The sequence below is a fragment of the Cavia porcellus genome, unplaced genomic scaffold (genome assembly GCF_034190915.1).
Source record: "Cavia porcellus strain 051 isolate PalLab524CR breed Dunkin Hartley unplaced genomic scaffold, mCavPor4.1 scaffold_6, whole genome shotgun sequence".
Taxonomy (NCBI): domain Eukaryota; kingdom Metazoa; phylum Chordata; class Mammalia; order Rodentia; family Caviidae; genus Cavia; species Cavia porcellus.
In genome coordinates, this window is record NW_026947489.1 from 24875800 (window position 1) to 24882481 (window position 6682).

The 6682-nt window shown below is 39.6% G+C and overlaps 1 long non-coding RNA gene across 2 annotated transcripts in view; it reads left to right on the top strand.

The window, feature by feature from the left end:
- Positions 1 to 6097, top strand: part of LOC134476388 (uncharacterized) — a 31127-nt gene extending 25030 nt beyond the window's left edge. For both annotated transcript variants that reach the window (XR_010047983.1, XR_010047982.1), the window contains exon 3: positions 4115 to 6097. This is a non-coding gene — a long non-coding RNA (uncharacterized LOC134476388). The remainder of the gene's footprint in view (positions 1 to 4114) is intronic.
- Positions 6098 to 6682: the final 585 nt, after the last annotated feature.

Here is a 6682-nt window from a genome sequence, read left to right on the forward strand (position 1 = left end):
TGAGAACCTTTAGAAATCCCGATTGTGATCCCCTTTCCTGAGTGTTTTGGACAAGCCAAATGATAGGCTATTTCTTGCTGATCAAGAAAATGTCAAGATTGAAAAAAACAAATGAATTTGTAAACACACATAAAAAACAGTCAGAAGTACAACAAAAGTCTCGGTTTTTTCCCAAACATTCATCTCATTTTCTGTCTTGAGGAGCCTTCAACCAAGTCTAGTGTTTAGAGCTGATGCTAAATCCTCACGGAGCTCATTCTGATGTGGATGATACCAGAGGACCTCTGCATGGACTGGGTCTTTTCAAGGCACATGTTCATTGTTTCGCTGTGCTCCCTGTGCTTATATATTCTACATAAAGGCTCAAAAACATAAACATGCAGAAGGAATATTTAATCATTTGGAGAGCTGTCATTTATGAGCAGGGTGCTATCTTCTGGTAGTCTACACTGAGCCACGTTACCAAAGTTGTGCCCCTTCTAGGTAAATCAGGCATGTGTGTGGTACGGCAGGCTTCACCCTGAGCTTGTCCTGACTTAGCTCTCCACATCTGTGAAAGGGTGGGAGCTGCATCTGACTTTCAGTTTTCAAACTCTACTTCTTAGGCACTTAGGGTTCTAGGGAGGTACTGAAGTCCCATGTCAGGGAAGGGCAAAAGGGGTGAATGGAAGGTTTTGCTCAGCAACGCCCCCCCCCCCCAAAGAGTTTATATCCTGCTCTCCTGGTATTGGGTACCTATATGACTTAGTTGACTAACAGAAATGACAGTGTACCAGTTCTGAGCAAAGACTTTAAAATGTATCTCTTGTTTCCAGTTTAACCTCTCCACTGAGAGCATCAAGTCTCAGGTTAAAGTTGCTCTTTCACGTGGACCCTAGGTCTATGGTGTAACCTGGAACAGGGCCATGGTGACCATCCCATGAACCTGTGAGTGAGACACAACTTTTGTGCTCATAATCTGCTTAGCTTTTGGGTTTTTTTATTATCATTATTGTTACACAGCATGATTGCAGCAAAAGCTGACTGATACAATGTGCAAAGAGCTGTCTGTGAGGTCCCTGCCTCTATCAGTACCACTTTAGTCCTTTCTATTTTACATTCCAGCTTCTCCTTCACACTTTATATGGATAAAATAATTCTGCTGCTCAATACTTGCCCCAATATCATTCACATTAGGTTACTTTTTAAAAAGACTTATTTTAATAGTTTGCTATTTCTTAACATATTCATGTCTCGTTATGCTGTCTTTCATTTCTACTTCTGGAAATGAGCAATACAATTAAATCCAGATTTCAGAAAATTTCACTTCAGAAAGTAAAAACTGTTATAATTTGAACTAAAATCATCTACCTCTAAATAATTATATATTACTGTCAATCTTCAGAAAATATATTGGCAAAATTAATATATCATCTCAGCTAGGTATTGCATGGTAGATTACTTTTAAAAAGTTTTCTTTTAGCTCTTGTATTTTAAAAGTTAGCAGGCCATCATTTGGCTGAAAAAAGAGTTTTCTAGAGACTTGGGAGCGGAACTAGGGCATAGAGCCATGCTAAGGCTGCTCACTGTCAGTGTGTGAGAAGCTGGCTGCCCCAGCTGTGAGCCCTTCCTTGCCCCTGCAGTGTGAGGTGGTCCTGGGCACAGGCCCATGAGTGAGCACATTTAGGCACGGTGGATGTTGCCTCCCATCAACCTCCACCAGAATATTTTAACCTTTCTGTGTCCTGCTTAATCGGGGCCCTGGAAGATAACCAGCAATCACTCTAGTGAGTAAATTGAGGCCAAAGCATTAAAGGAGATGCCAGGTGAAGGTGTCAACTTTCCCAGAAATTTCATCTGCTGGGATTTTTCAATGTCTGAGTCCAAAGAGGTGAATAGTGTCAGGTGTTCCACACACCTTGGGAAGCCTGCAAAGAAATTATTTTAAAGGGCTTTTGGTCATTGTTTTTGGTAGCAATTTAAACACTATAGAGAGAATGCCTTTAAGGTTCTGGTGGCCCTTCTCAGTACCATTTCCTGTCATTTTAGAGGACACATCACATACAGCTGGCCTGAAACTGATTGCTTAAAAATACTGAAGGGCCATGACCAAAACTCCCCTGAAACAACCTCAGTCCCTTCCACAAAGAAAGGACACCTTGGGTCAGAATTTTTCATTCTTTCTATATTTCTTTCCATACCTCACTTTAGCTATCCTTTTTTAAAGCTATCTTAATTGAAAGATGTTTTGAATATACATACCTGTGCAAAATTTGTCTTAATAGATTTCATGCATTTACCAGTTAGGGGAAATTCATGTTAATTTGCTTACTCATTTTTGCTTTGAGTATTTTATATTTAATTCATAAACCAATTTTGAAAATTTAGAAATATAAGAAAATGGGCCTGTTAAAATCAAGAAGTTATGATACATTAAGTAGGAAATAAAATATGCATTAATAAGCAATTATGAAAATGAGACTGTTACTTATGAAGGCTGACAGGAGAGTGTCAAATCTAGTCATTACCAGCAACCCTACGTACCTTTACTGTTTACCAAGATACAAAGAAAACAAACTCTAGAAAATCAAAGCAGCAACAAAATGGCCATGAGAAAAGACAATAAAGTAATTAATGAAGGCAAAATTGGAAATAAACAAATCAGGAAAAGGATAACACATGTCATAGGAAGAGATTATATAAAATGGAATTAATTCCTCCAGAGCATTAAAAAATATGGATGTCTGCCCAGTTAGGAAGTAAATCTAAATTCAATACCAATTCCTAGTAAACAGCAACCAAAGGAAAATTATGGTAAATTTATAACATTCATATATGTTCACTATAGTTTTATGGAATTCACGAATATATTAAAAGGACATTGTGTCCAAGCAAGGAATAAAATACAAGTCTTTTAGATAACCTATTAATAAAGATGTAATAATAGGTAATATGAGGGAAATAATCGTTGCAAGACTTTCACAAAATAGTTTTTAACTTTTTATGGATGAACCTAGAGTGACTTATGCTGAGTTATAAAAGCCAATCAGAAAAACAGATGCGCTACTGTATGGTCTCTTTTAAGAGGAATTCAGAGTGAGCAAATTATTAGAGGCAGGAAGTAGAACAGAGATCACCAAAGGCCAAGAAAGGGAAAACAAAATTATTGTTTCATGGGTGCGGAATTTCGGTTTTGTAATATGGAAAGTTGTGCAAACGGGCCACGCAGCCCTGAGAATGTGCTTAACGCTGTAAACTGCATACTTGAAAATGGGCCAGTTAGTAAATTTTATGTTATGTGATTCTTTCCCTTTTAAAAACAGAAGGATAAATCAGAATCCCAGTTTTTATGCATGTATTTGAAACTAAGTATGTCCATCAGTTTTGGACTCAAATCTATATAAAATGCAAAAATAAGTACAACTAATTAATTTGCCCTAAAAATCTTAACAAATAAGATATTGAGCTAGTGGTTTGTCTTACATTCAATGTTTTTCCAGAAAACAACAACAAAAAAATGATAGTGAAATTTTTCTAGTAGAAATTTTCTGTTTTTAAATGATGGTGAAGTATTAATGTCTGTTTTACTAACAGTATCCATTTATTACTTTCATTGAAGGATACTTGCTTCTCAAGTACATTCAAAAATTCAAAAATCAAAACTAAAAGTCTGTGGCACACACCTGCAGTCCCATCACTCTGAGAGGCTGAAGCAGGAGAACTGTAAATTCAACCCACTATGGGTAATTTAAAAATTGAGCAAGACCTTGATTCTATGTAAAATTTTTAAAACATAAGGCTTGAGATGTAGCTTAGTGAGAAGGTCCTGGGTTCAACCCCCAAGACAACAAAAACATGCAACGTTTAAATGATTAAAAATCTTTAACCATCCCCTAGATCCTGGAATAGCAGTGTGTTGTTTTTAAACATGTTGACTTTTCTCTCTGCTTATTAATTCTCCACTAGTAACTATACTGTATGGATTCTTCCTGCCTCTTTTGTATTTTTGTCTACTTTGTCTATGTTTGCCTACAGTGCAGTTAGAATACTTTGGAACTCACTATAATTACACTTCTATACTTTCTTTCTCCAAACAGTTTTTCCAGTTTTTAACCAGTATCACTGTTTTGAAAAGGTCCGGCACTGTCTCTTCCTCCGCTGTCAGATGTCTGCACCAGCCTGAGATGACCTTCTTTGTGTGTTGGCGGAGACAGGAAGGCCTGGGGATGTTTGGTAACTGCACAGAAGCACCAAGGACTCCTGACCACAGTGACACTGGGCTTGAGCACTGGGGGTAGAGGGGCACCAGCAGCCTGCCACGCAAAACGAGGCCACTCAGTAAGGGTCTCTCACATGAGCCCTAAGCAAATAGAGTCAATAATGGTGGCTCTTCTCTTTCTTCATTCAAGAATAAACAGCAGGGGGCTGGGGATTTAGCTCAGCGGCATAAGCACCTGCCTTGTAAGCAGGCAGTCGTGAGTTCGATCCCCGGTACCGATAAAAAGGAAAAAGACAAAAAAAAAAAAAAAAAAAAAAAAAAAAGAATAAACAGAAAAAAAAATCAGGTGTTGGTGTAGAAGAGTCCACAGCAGCCAGTTCCTGATAGTTCCTGATGGTGACTAGTCTCTCTCTCTCTCTCTCTCTCTCTCTCTCTCTCTTTCTCTCTCTCTCTCTTTCTCTCTCTCTCTCTCTCTGTCTCTCTCTCTGACCTCTCATCTTCAACATAACAGACTGAACAGTCCACATACTGGGAAATATAGAAGGGTGTTGTTTCCACAGTCTGGACCCTTGGAAGGATTTCTTTTAGAGCTCTTCCTCCAACCCTTTAAGGAGGGTTGGAGGGTTGGAGGGTTGGAGGGTTCCAATCAGATTGTGGTGCAAAGGATAAGACGCTGACAGTATCCCCATCAGGACCACCCAACACCTCCCTTGAAAAGGGGAGGGAGGGTCTTGCTGTGGTAGCTGCGCCCTGTCCATCATGGCCAGATCAAGGGCACCAGTAGCCGTGGGGAGTGAACCACTGTTGACAAACTCAGCTTTTGACCATGGTCCTGCTCCTGGACTCCCAGAAGTGGATGTGGTGTATAAAATAAGGAAAAGGCACACTGCCCCAGAAAGAACGAAAGAGTCAGGGCCAAGCTTCCGCTCGTTTGAAGCCACTCTTCCAAAAGTATGAAAGAATGGCTGGAACAGTTTCTACTGTGCTGTATGCGGCTCTGCTAGCGCCCCCTACTGAGCCTTTTCCTCCTTTGTCTCCTTTAAGTAAGGTTTGTGCTTCAAGGTGTCAAGTTCCCGTTTTTTAAGGGTATTTGTCTTTGTAATTCGGGAAATAGATTTATTCTTTTGTGACCCCAGATACCCTTCCTATGTTTATTCATTTTGTTTTCTTCAATTTCAATCTCCTGATCTTTGTTGGGAGCCAAGTGGCTTTTTATTTCTATGGAAATAAATGATCTTTTTACCCATGGAAACCTTAGTCATCCTGCCTCCTCCTTTAAAAACTCTCTTCTGTTGAGAAAGTGCCAAAATCAAGGGTGCACGCTGCTCGATTGTTCCTCTAGGGAACACTCTCAGGACTACTTTGTGAAACCATCATTTCTTTAAATTGAAGCATGATACTTTGCAGGCTGCGATTGTAAGTACAATGAAGGCCTAATGGATCACTAACCACATGGCACAGCCCTCTCTGAGATTTCCTCTACAGTGGTATTGAAGCCAATGAATGAGTTTCATCCTTCAGTGGCAATGGGGAGAAGCAGAGCTGAGTGGACTTTTAGATAAATATTAACAGCAACCGCTCAGACATGAAAGGCAAGAAATAAAACTCAAGTTCTTGTCTCTGCTAACACTTACATTATGTCCAATTAAAAATCCATTCTCATTTTTAAAGTGAATACATTAATCTCCTAAGGAATGAAAGGAGGTGTCATGAACGTAGGGAGGGGAATGATTCACTGCTCACTTCCCTTAACCCTGAAGAGCTGGATTCAGAAAATCAGTCAGTCATTTCCTGGGTGTCCCTAAAGCAATGCCACGATGGTGGAGACACCTCAGAGACACCCCCAGGGTGAGATTGTTTCCACTTAATTGTGGGTGGAGCCTATGACTCCCCTAACCAATGGAGTACTTACAAGTGAGATGTTTTTCATGTCATAATACCGTATATGTATCAAAAATACAAAGAAATTTAAAATAGCAAAGCAAATTTATTTTCAGAAACCCCACTACTATTAATCTGCTTCAAAATAACCCCCCTGCTTCAAACAAAATTATCTCCCTGTTCTTGTCGTTGTCTGAAGAAATTTTGGAAGTCCTCTTTTGTGAGTGTCTATAAAAGGTGTCAGAAAACTATGGTGAGTGCTGTTACCAAGTGCCACCCAGGGGAATTCATAAAAACATGACAGTGTGTCCTCATCCTCCTTATTCACCAGATTTGGTGCTGGGGGACGTCTGGCCCTTCTCCAAAACTGAAATGACCATGAAAGGTAAATATTTTGAACTGATTCAGGACACTGAGGTAGCCGTGACAGCACAACTGAAGTTACTCAACAAAGAGGACTTCCAGAACAGCTTTAGAAAGTGACAAGAACAATAGGACAATATGTTCAAAGTCAGAGTATTTTGAGGGTGATAATAGCAAGGGGACTTATATTGTAATTTTGTAAAACTTAAGCATTTGCCATCACTGCTGAGACCACCGCGC